The sequence below is a fragment of the Tursiops truncatus genome, chromosome 6, assembly GCF_011762595.2.
Source record: "Tursiops truncatus isolate mTurTru1 chromosome 6, mTurTru1.mat.Y, whole genome shotgun sequence".
NCBI classification, from domain to species: Eukaryota; Metazoa; Chordata; class Mammalia; order Artiodactyla; family Delphinidae; genus Tursiops; species Tursiops truncatus.
This window is the reverse complement of record NC_047039.1, coordinates 12,933,559-12,946,064: the sequence shown is the minus strand read 5'-3', so window position 1 is coordinate 12,946,064 and position 12,506 is coordinate 12,933,559. Positions and strand designations below refer to the sequence as shown.

Sequence of the window (12,506 nt, the reverse complement as noted above, 5' to 3'; positions counted from 1 at the left end):
CGATCATTCCCAGGTGACCCTTCGGACTGCAGTCAAGGAGCAGATTGTGTGTGGTCAGGAAGCTAAGACGGCAACACCAGCTGGGAGGTCATTTCTCATTTCTCGGGAATGGGTTCTTGAACATCTGACGTGTGCCAAAGTAACGCTGGGGTATGGACATGCTGCCTGATGTCCTGATGTACCTGGTGTCCCCCATGCTGGACAGCAGCGGTGGAGATGCTCAGACCTTGGGTGAGAAGGTAAGGTTTCGGAATTCAGTGTTGAAAATGTAGGACATTTAGCATCTAACCAGACGAAAGGGAAGAGATGGGTGTGGAGTAGTGGAAGGGCATGATGTAAAGTCCAACAAAACGGAACTCAAATTCCATGCCTGCTACTTCCTAACTTAGAACCTCTGACGAATTATACTTAACCTTTTCGGATGTCCACTTTTCTTATCTGTAAAACATACACAACAATGCCTATCTTGAGGACTGAATGAGATAAAATAAGGATAAAATGAGAAAATAAATGTAAAGCATTTATGGATGAGTTCCCATCCTAGTTGCCTCGCCCCTGCCTTGTTTGGCCAGTCGATAGGACAGAGGATATTACTCATTGAGCCCCTCCCATAGTCTAAGCCCTGGAGGGGAGGCTTCAGCAAGGGGGACTCAGGGGCTCGGTAACCACAAAAGTTACAAGGCACAGTCCCTACCCTCAAAGAGCTTACTTTCAGGTTGGAGAAACATGGCAAACAAGCAAAACAAGTAGCACACAGAATGAGGTCAGATTGGCTTCTATGCGTGTGCTGCAGATCAGGGTGCAGGAGAAGTTCGAAGAGGTGGCGATCAGGTGGAACCGTGGGAAAGCACAGCAGAAACGCACTGACTTGGGCATAGCCACCACCTACTTACTGACCCAGAAAGGTGAGTCATCCTAGATACCAGTCTACTTGTTAGTTACACACGGCATTTTTTTTTTTTGAGAAAGGAACTTGTTACATACATATTCATGTATATGTATAGACCCGAGGAAAGGCATTGAATAGATACATAATGAAGAGCTGTGTCTAAAAATGGCTCTTCCTGTCCACTCCCAAATTAAATTCACTGATACTCTACCTGGAATTTTTCTGCCATCCCTTCCTTACTTATTAAACAAAGTGGGGACAAACCTTGACCCTGCCTTACCTCTTAACATGAGAGAAGATTCACTCCACAGCACTTAAAGTTTTTTTTACTATGAATTATTTCAAGTAAACAAAATAAATATAATGAACCCGCTTTTGTTAGAGTGAAATTTACACGCATTGAAATGTACAAATCTTAGCCGCACAATTTTGACAAACGGATACAACTAGGTAGTCCGCACCATATCACAATACAGAACATTTCTATCTCCCCAGAAAGTTATCTGGTGCCCCTTTTCGGTCCACCCTACCCTCTACCCCTTGCCAAGGCAACACTCTCCTGAATCTTTTTAACCTCAAATAGGATTTCAGATGGTATCTCTAAAAAGAATTTTTATATATATTGTAATATAATAAGGGTTTGGGAGAACCCCTAAAATCATGAGTCCACAAAGTATTTCACCCAGCCTGGCACCATGGCATAACAGTGGCACACAGGAATTTTTACATGGACATAAATGGCTGCAGTTATCAACTCAAAAGCATTCACTGAGCTCCTGGTATGTATTGGGTATTATTATGTCAGGCCCTGGAGATCCTAAGCCCACAGAACAATGTGTTCCTGGTTGGCTAGTGTCTCTCCCACACTTCAGCTCCTCACCTGGGAAGGCACTACCGATTCGGTGCCCCTGCCTCGCTGTGACGCCAGAATGAACTTAAAGGAAACTCCGTTGTCATTCAGAAAATTGTATCAGTGTAATTGCTCACAAGTCAGGGATGCAGCCTGTCTAGCTCCAGGTCTGTTTTCAATTGTGTCCATGTTAACATGGTAAGAGTCTGGGGAAAGGCCTTCCAGAAAGTTCCTATCCTGCGGTGGCAACCGTAAGACAGAGACATCCATCACTCCCTGCAAGGGCACGAGGCACAAGCTCTTATCAGGGCCCCTCAGCAGAGCACAGGATGGAATCACAGTCAAAGGGAGAGAGGGGCTGAGTCTCCTAGTCCTGGGGTTAAGATGGACACGAAGGCTGAAAGCAATCACCTCTGTTTCTGCTTACCCGCAGAAAATAATAGGACAAAGAGGAGTAAAAGAAAGAGGAATCGGATCACTTTTATAAATCGTGCGCGTGAATGGATTTTCAAAGACGTAGCTGTTAAGATGCAGGGGTGGCAAAGAAGGTAGGCTCCAAAATCGCTCTTAGTCTTTGGCTTTGTAACTGGAAGGATGCTGATTTCATCACATTATTCAGGTAAGACCAAAGAAAGAGTATGCCTTAGTTTATATGCATAAAATACCACATCCACTCCTCAGCTTAATACTTGCTGTTCCCTTGATCAGGAACACTGTTCCCGTCCTTCAACACACAAGTTAAAAAAAAAAAAAAAAAAAAGACATAGCTGTCATCCCTGGAAAAAACCGAAAACGGGAGGGTGCTTCAGGCTTTAACTGCTAACGAGCTGTGCTAGGCACAAGGAGGGGAACCTCAACCTGTGTGAAGATTATGTGGATGTGAAGAGCGTTCTCTCCGAGACCACGTTAATTCATTCCACAAGCTCCTTGTTATACTGTACTTGAACGCTCCTCGTGCATTCCTGCCACAAAATATGGGGCTTTCTTGAGCCAGCTGATTTCATCATTCTCCATTTGGGTGGAGTGAGACTTGGTTCCAAAGAGAACATTTCCCGAATGACATACCCTGATGGTTCAGATGCACTTCATTATTTTCTATTCACAATGGAAATAAATTTTAATCTCTTGCTGGCTAGCGCTGGCCTCTCATGACAGCAAGGGAATTAACCTGAATTATTTCAGTGTCTGCAAAATTTATTACAAGATTTTAAATTATGTCCAAATGTATGTGCCTGTGCCTGTATATATAGATGCGAGGCAAGTTCCCGTTTTTAATATTCCAAATATCTTAGCCTCTGAGGGATCTAAGAGAGCCTGCCAATTTAACTGAATTTATAAAATGTAAAGGATTTGAAACTCCACCACGTGAAACCAGACATGTTTGGTGGTTGTTCCTTTTTTTAGGAATGGTTGTTTTTCTTATACATGGAGACACACACAAATATTGACTTTTCCATACACGCACTCTCCTTCTGGAAGAGTGAACTACATTATGGAGGTGAAGATACATTTGGTACATTCAAAGCTTCGAATTTAAGGTCCTTCACTGTTTTCTGATGAACGATGACAACACTGATATTATTCTATTCAGAGAAGTTAAAGTTTCTGAATGTTTGAAGACTGAAGGAAGTAGACTGTGCATTCCAGCATCGTCTCCCTCCCAGGCCTTCCCCTTCCACAAGCCAACTTCTTTCCCCCAATGAGTATTTCCTGGGTCACGAAGGCTGACCTTTTCCATCTGGAATCAATCAGTCAGCCCCTGACAACTTCCTGAAACACCTCACTCCATTTCCTGTTCTCTCCCCCTTCTCTCTTTCCCCCTGGTTTGCTTCACTCTTCAAAACTGCAGGCCACAGCAGCTTAATGTTAGAGGGTCAGACACAGTTAGACTCCAAAACACTACACAAGGACACCTCTGACCTTCAAAAATCTTTACATCTTAGCTAAACAAATCAAGGTCAACATTTCTTACCATTACCTTGTTAACTATTTGTAGGCATCTTTGCCAACGATCTTCTGATCACAGACTCATCAATACCGCTTGTTCTCCTAAGATCAGAAACTGATCTGTTTTAGAAGTAGCGAATTTAGTATTGACAAAATACCATTTGTATTTTAGTTTGAGGTACCTGAAACTAAAAATCTCGAGTATTATAATAAACATATGCAGAGTATCCCATCCAAAAGGACTTCTCTGTCTCACCAGTGTCTCCTATCACCTAAACCTGATACCTAGTCTTTTATACAGCTGTCAGATTCTCTTGGCACTGCCGCTCTGCTGGCATAGCCCGAAAGGATGCCAGTTAGGAATACAGATGTCCATAATTTGTGTGGGATGGACCCCCAGCTTTTGCTGTTGACACTGGTGACAGCTTTCATTTGTTTCTCAAAGTTGGTGTATCTGTATTTCAGCTCAAAGCTCCAGTAGGAGGGTCTGCGGATCTGAAAACTAAGCCATCGTAGACTAGAGCTCTCCTCAACTGGTACGCTTCAACTCAACGCAGACGCAACAACCAATCATATTCACGCAAATATCACTTATGACAAGGTAGCTTTCATTCAAGGTGTCAAGAAAGGAGAAGTAAGGATCTGCTTGCATTTTTGTAAGCGAAAGTAGTTTTTCACGTTTTGCCATTCCTCATTTTGTTTAGCGTGATCTCTAATTTTTGGTGAGGCCAGATCAATAAACGCAGACCGATTGGTGCGTGACAGCGTAGGTTCCCTTTTGAATCAATCCAATTAAACGGCAGTTTTAGCTGATTATACAGAAGTAGAAACGTGAGTAAAAAGTTTGTATGTCCCCTTGAAAACTACAAGAAAGTTTTAAGAACAAAAGCTACAACTGTGTGAGCAGTCTGCTCAAGGTACTCAAGAAAACGGATTGGCTTCCTCAAATTATATTTTCCTTCTCATTACCCAAAAGCACTCCCATGTCCCCCACTCTAATAATTTATACAAAGCAGGAGCTGAGTTGTAAAGAGCTCTTTCCTGCCTATAAAAGGCCACAGTGGGAGTTACCCTTTCGGTGGACACATCCGTTAATCTGCCTGTACAACTAATTTTCCAATAGAGGAGCTGTTTCTTTGGCATCAGAATGACAGCCTGTGGCAGGAGGACTTCTACCACCCTGATTTATTCCCACCATTGGGTTATTTTTACGCCTGTCTCCAAAATGTCTATGGCTCTTTGCAACATCACACTTAAAAAAAAAAAAAATCCATCCTTCTCAAAGCTCTAGCTGTATGACTTAGTTGAATCAGAGGAATGACCAGCTTGGATACTACTGCCAGCCAGGCTTTCTCAGCTCATACCCAGGTGTTCCTACAAAGACCCTAAGCCTCATACAGGAGGGTAAAAGGAAAAGAGAAGTCAGAATGCAAAGGGTGTGGAATGACTAAATCATCTGCTCTTTGAAACAGGCGAGAATCCCAGTGTCTGTACTTGCTAGAGAATAATCACGTTGGTTGGAAACCTCCCTGTACGGATCAGCGTTGTTGCTTTGAAAACACACCCAGTTCTACCATCCGTCAGACACATTTCCCCTCCATTTCAATGAGGATCACGTACCTTCTAACTGAAGATGGGGCGTTTGGTAGTTTAATCTCAGTAAATTTACAATAGGTAGCATTTACAGCCCGCTCGACGTGGAAGACTCCGATACCTACTTACAAACATGCGTACACCACGCTAAATAAAATGGCCTCGAAAATCCCTGTTATTTTGCCAAGTATGGAAAACAATTCTTTATGACATTTTACATCTGGAAATGGAATTAAATTCATGATGTGCTTTTCCCTTATAACTGTTCAGTTGCTATATATGTTATTTCAGCTTTCCCAAAGCGTAACTATTATGTGGGATTTTATTTTCCACCTGTGGAAGGAGGAAAGAAACACAGAGACCACTAAAGGGACAGAGAAAATCAAGACAGACTTCTGGTTGTGGTGGGCAATCAGGTTTGGAGTCCATATCGTGAGAAGAAATACTCCATTGATGTTTTTCAACACTGGCGAGTTCTCACATTCGACAAGGGGAATCTGATGAAACAATTAGCCTAAGCCTCCGTAATTCAACCCAGGCAAAGAACAAGCAAATTGGCTACTGCAAATTGTTTCTCCCTACCTCTTCATTCTTGGCACACATTACATGTTCAAGCCAGATTGAAAGCCCGGATTTTTCTTTGTTACTAGACTTCAGAGTCTCCAAAATTACCTTTAAACACCTACCTACCCCGTAAGTATGGATTTTGTCATCCTTTTTTTTTTTTTTTTAAGGAATTCCCAGCATTCTTAGCAATCGCTGGTGTTTCATATTCCCCAAGGTTACATTTTCTGTTCACTTGAGTATCAAGTAGCAAACGAGAGAACGCAAAGTTGATTGCTGCTGAGACAGATGTGGGGCGTTCTGGAGTTGCTCACAGCAAGGGAGGGGGCTGTGGCATTAATGACCTAAGTCCCGAGAAGATACATTCGTAAGTCACCAGACAGCGCTGTGTTTCAGAGAGTCAGAGTTATTTTGTGATCTTCCAGGCACCATGCCACAGGCAACGGAAGCCTACAGAAAACACCGTCACTACCTCAAGGTGTTTACCATGCAACTGATAAAGCAGAACAAACACTACGCATAATCAGGAGATATTACTATGTGGTAATACACGATTGAGGGCTGAATTATGTGGCCACTGTCTCCTCTAGGAGTCCAAAGGTAAGAAAATTAACCCGAACTGAAGGCAGTAACAACCAGTTTCATCAAGGAAATGAGATTTGAGATAGGGCCTTGAAGAGTTGAAAAAGTTTTCTTACACAACTCAAGGGTACCAAAATGATTATTCTGGCAATAAAAAAAACAAATTCTAACTGGCGTAAGTGGAGCCATATGCCAAAGGGCATGTCTGCTGGCATGTTTTGGCAAGTTTGGCTTAGGCTGGACACCTTTTAGGGCTTGTTTTTCAAAAACTAGTTGACTATGTACAGAAATCAAGCGGCAATTTTTTTATCCTGCCTTTTAGGTCATCAGGAAGCCCAAAGGTCATTAACCTGCTTTACAACCAAATTTCTCTTCGTCTCAAAGGCCAGTGATGCTTGCTACATCTACCCTACATCGTTTTATTCCACTGAGGGCAATGCCTGTCCCATCTGAAACGTATGCCAAGAGGGATGGTTACGGCCCAGGGCAGTATTTCACTAGCAAACATTTTGAGGCTCACAGCGGAGCCTTAACACATTCGATGCCGTTCTTGATCTGGCTGGGCCATTCTCTTTCACCAAACTCTGTCCCTAGGGACCTCGTGAATCCCCTGTCATGCATCAAAACCCAGGAGCACGTAGGCCCCTTAAGCAGCTTAAGAATCTATGCACTGTTATTGTGAAACTAAGAAAGCTTTGCCTTCCAGGAAGTTCTGCATCTGATGGTCCTGGAAAATGTTCAAGGGTAGGTTTTAGTGCCCAAATTGGAGTCTCTTAAAATGTTGGAGCATTTAGGGTTTGCTTCCACCTAACTGAAATCTGACATATCCTTTCCCAAGGGTTATATAGGCAACTACCTGCTTTTGTGTTTCTCCTTTTCTCCCACAAATAATTCAAAACACAGTTCCTGTGTGAGTTGGTCAAAATTCTTAAACCCCGATTCTTGTCCCCATGTGAGATGCCAAAAGTAGGGGGTGATGGGGGTGGGCAGAAGGGTATACTGTCCAACAGGCAAGAGCTTGAAGTTACCCACAGAAAGATTTTCCCAAGCTTAAAGCATTAGACTGGGCAAAAGATCCTCAGACCTTCAGAGGTTTTCTTCTGACTCCAGGTAGGTAATTACTATTTCTTGACTTGGACTCGCTGGTTTGTGCTATCAGCAGATAATGGACCCACCTGTGGATCAGAGAAGCCATGAGTCAAGTGCTTTTCATTCTGTGCTTTAAAAGTGGGGCTCAGGAGCCCGGCAACCTTCACACGGTGGGTGAGATCACAGAGCACCTGGGGTGGCTCTTGAACTGAGAGACTTGAACTGAAGAAACCTGCAGGCAGCTGGAACTGTATTAAACCTTTACCATTTGGAGTTAATTTAAACTCTCGTTTCCCTCTTCACGGGTGTGAGAGAAATAGTCACCATTTTTTTTTTTATTTAGGGAAAATAGATGGTGATGCCATTAAAACGTTTCATATAAGAGCTGGGGTTTAAGAAGTCATACGGGTTTGTTGGATGGAGCCTGGCCGTGTTCCAAGGCATGAGTAGCCCTGCCCTTTGCTCTCACATCATTTAGTCAAATAGACGAATGGCCGCCACCCAGCTGTGTGGACTAGGGGCCCTGCCGGCCACGTGAACTTCTCCGTTGTTTTTGTGCAGTGGTTGCATCCAGCACGTTGCAGTAACAGGCTGTAGGCCTCCCACATTATCCAACTACCCTGATGACGTCAGTCCGTCCTCACACGCCTCACTTCGTTTCTCCATTCTGATGGAGGAGATCTTGGTGTCTTCCCACCACCGTGCATGTCTGCTTTCTTCCTCAGAGGTCTGCGAGACCTGCTAGGCGTGTCCTTGCAAAGCACCAACCCCTCCCTCACCTCCTCCGGGACCCCCTCAGAAAGCCCTTCTAGCAGGCCCCTCCTGGGGTTGTACACAGATCCCTATAATCAAACAGGAATCAATTCAGCACTCCCAACCTGTCTCTCCCAACCTGACCCTGGAAATGACTTTTCTTTCACCTGAAAGAATGTATGCACCCCTCCACACCTCTTGAATTCTTATCTTTTGAAGCAAAGGATGGCAAGAACTGTTGCTGTATCTCTATTCTCTCCCTGACATAGCTATATAACAAAATGATGGCTTTGGTGGACCTCATCTAAAAAGGGAATCATTAGGGGTGAACTTGAGACACCCGAGAGTCACTCAGAAAAGTTCAGCAAATGCTAGGAAGAATCTTTATCCCAATAACAAGAAAGCTACACGTTAGAATGAAGGAATTCATTTAAAATGATTCTAGGGTTGGAGATGCAAGGCACCTGCTACCAACTCCAGAAAGAGTAATGTAGCAGTCGGTGCCGCCCATGGGATGGGAAATACTGCAGGCTTCTACAGTGGTCGGGTCTGTTTAAAACAGAGTCCTTTTGAGGCAGGGCGGGCTGGGGGAATTGGTAAGGCCTCTAAGCTTCCCAGTCTCAAGTACGTGATCTGCTGACACGTGTCCTATTATAGCTGATGCTGTGGAAAACTCTGAAAGCTATTGGGAAGAGCATCCACACTTGCTATTATTACGATGGCAGGTAGCACTGGGCTCCCATACCATCTGGACTTGGCCACACCGCTGAGTCCCAGCAGGCAATACAAGGACAACTGGCACTAGGGCCCCTGTGCTTCCAGTCAGTTCACTTGAAGACCTCAGAGAAGCAGAGCTAAGCTACGTAAATCACTCATTTATCTCACTTTCCTTGTCTCCCCGCTAGGATGTAAGTCCCACAAGGGTGAGGAATGTTCTCTGTTTTGCTTGCTGATATATCTGCAGCACCTAGGATAGTGCTTGGCTCACAGAATTTCCTCGATAGTATTGGTGGGTGAATGAATCAATGAATGAGGGCATCTGTGTTTTCACTCTGACTTGGAGCAGACCCAGCCAGCCTGTCTATGAGAGTGAACTGGCAACAAAAGCCCTGATTGTTGTCAACTTCTGCTGTGTTTCAGGATTTGAATGTGGGTAATGACAACATGCCTGACTCTTCCAAGAAAGTGGCTTGATTTTCTCCTGGATTTTCCAACTGTCTGCTCTCCACCCACGATGCAGAGAAATGAAGAACGGGGTACGTTATGTCTTAACAGGCCTGTCAGCTTAAACTATACATAAATTTCTTTTCCTTGCCTTCACCGCGCTGTTAATCTGCGTGTTTCAACTAATTGTTCCATTTCAAGGAGGGCAGAAGTGATTTTCTTCCTTAATGGTCCATGGATTCAGATACTTTGGGGGCCCTTTTCTTATTTTCCTTCCTCCCTTTCTCCCTCCCTCCCTCCCTTTCTTCCTTCCTTCCTATCTTTTTCCTTTCTTTCTCTTAAAAATTCATTTAATAGGGCTTCCCTGGTGGCACAGTGGTTAAGAATCCACCTGCCAATGCAGGGGACACGGGTTGGAGCCCTGGTCTGGGAAGATCCCACATGCCGCGGAGCAACTAAGCCCGCGAGCCACAACTACTGAGCATGCGCTCTAGAGCCCGCGAGCCACAACTACTGAGCCCATGCGCCGCAACTACTGAAGCCCGCGCACCTAGAGCCCGTGCTCGGCAACAAGAGAAGCCACCGCGATGGGAAGCCCGCGCACCGCAACAAAGAGTAGCCCCTGCTCTCTGCAACTAGAGAAAGCCCGCATGCAGCAACGAAGACCCACGCAGCCATAAATAAATAAATAAATTCATTTAAAACCTTCATTTAATAATGAATTTTTTGAGCTCCACAGAGTGACTGGCATTGGGGAGAAATACAAAAATAAATAAAACATACAGATTATCCTCAAGTAGCACACAGGCTATTAGACAAATAATAATTGGAAGACAATGTGAGCAATGGCAGAGTAGAAGCCTGTAGAGAAGTATGTTGGCCAACAGGTCTGCCAGAAAATGCCTCACTAAAGAGGTGACACTCAGGTGTAGGCTTGAAGCACGAGCAGAAGTCACAGACTGGTGAGGAGTGAAGGGTTCCCAGGCAGAGGGGCGAACATGTGAGAAGGTTCCAGGCGATATTCCGTGGAATAGAAATCAGTGAGGTGTGCCTGGTGGGTGGGGGAATGTATGGAAGCGTCAGGAGGGGCGCATGGCAGAAGCCCTGCCTGGTACGAAGCTACTTCTCAGCCATGCCTTCTAAAATCTGAGCTTTTGTCCATGGACAGGAGATATTTATAACCTACTTGAAGCAGAGGAGGGACATGTTCTAAAAGATCACTTTGGCAGCCGTGCTGAGGATGCGTTAGACAAGGAAGGAGGAGAGGCAAGGGCCTATCGCAGTTTTTCAGGAGAGAGAGGTGGATTTTACAGATACTTAGCAGGAAGGTACAGATCAGGGAGGAAGCACTGAGTTCTGCTGTGAGCGTGTGCTCACTAGTCATCCAGGGGAAGATGCCCAGGAGGGAGGCAGAGCTGGGTGTCTGCAGCTCCAGAGAAGGGGGAGGTCTGAGGATGTGGATCCCGGGGCAGGTGGTCTTTACAGCCAAGAGAACGGGAAGACCACCAGGATGAGTCCTAAGTGGACAGGTCCCCATCGTAAGGGTTAAGTTACATGGAGGGAGCCCATTGGGTGTTAGATGAATTTCATCTCTTTAGATCAAGGGTCCGTGGAATTCTCAGAGACGTCTTAAGAGGTCTTGGAACCCCTGAAATTTTAAGCAAAACTTTGTTGAAATGTAGCCTTTTACTGGGACAAAACTACAGCTCATACCAAATTCTCAAAGGGATCTGAGCCCCCCCGCAAAAAGGGTTAAAACCCTTGCATCTCGATAAATATTTTATATGCCCATGTTACTTAGGACTTGAACTGAATGAAAGAGAGGTTTGGTTCAGATTGGAAAATAAGTTTGATATAATGGTTTTATTCTCATTTGATCATTTCTGGAAAAAGAATTTAGGTTCCACCGATGTTTGGGGGATAGTGGAAAGAGAAGGGGTGAGAGAGGAGAGAGAGTTTGGCTGGATTCATGATTTGGTTAGAAATATTTTGTATTTTTATCCTGCTCAGATCAAATCTCCACACAAAAACAAAACAAAACAAATCAAAAAACTTCAGATTAAATCTACGTTTGATCATATAACAAAAGTAGAGAATCGAAGTTACTTGTCCATATGGTTTAAAATTATCTCATTTGTCATTCTGAATGATATATACGTATATTCTAGGAATTCCTAAGCTACCATTCCTTTATTTATTTTATTTTTTTTAACATCTTTATTGGGGTATAATTGCTTTACAATGGTGTGTTAGTTTCTGCTTTATAACAAAGTGAATCAGTTATACATATACATATGTTCCCATATCTCTTCCCTCTTGCGTCTCCCTCCCTCCCACCCTCCCTATACCATTCCTTTAGATCACTCTCATGATTATCTACCATCTCTGGTTTTGTTTCATACTTTGAACTTGATCCAAACTTTTCACTTGACCATTACAGCACATAGTCAAGCCTTTCTCCACGTAAAAGATCTTTCATGGAAGGCTATACTTGTCATAGAATCTGAGTACGGTATAAAAATTGTCAATTCTTTTGTGAATCAAAGGATACTGTGAAGAAAGTGGAAAGCCAGGGATAGAATGAGAAAAATATTTGCAAATCACTTATCTGATAAGAGCCTAGTATTCCGAATATATAAAGACCTCTTACAACTCAACAATAAAAAAGTAAACCAATTTGAGAATAGGCAAAAGATTTGAATAGAGATTTCTCCAGAGAAGATCCACAAATGGCCAAAAAGTACATGAAAAGATGCTCAAATCATTAGTCATTAGGGAAAGACAAATCAAAGCCGTAATGAGATACCACTTCACACTTACGGGATGGCTAGGATTTTTTCTTTTTAAACAGGAAATAACAAGTAGTGGAAAAGATATGGAGAAACTGGGACCCTCACACATTAGTGATGGGAATGTAAAATGGTGCAGCCACTGTGGAAAATAGCTTGGCAGTTCCTCAAAAAGTTAAATCTGGAGTTACCATACGACCCAGAAATTCTACTCTTAGGTATATACTCAAGATATCAAAAACATGTTCACAAAATAACTTGTACATAAATGTTCATAACAGCATGA

General features: G+C 43.6%; 1 protein-coding gene across 4 annotated transcripts in view; it reads right to left on the bottom strand.

Annotated features, from left to right (window-relative positions):
- EBF2 (EBF transcription factor 2) overlaps positions 1-12,506 on the bottom strand; it is a 193,320-nt gene that overhangs the window by 43,124 nt on the left and 137,690 nt on the right. The window lies entirely within an intron of this gene.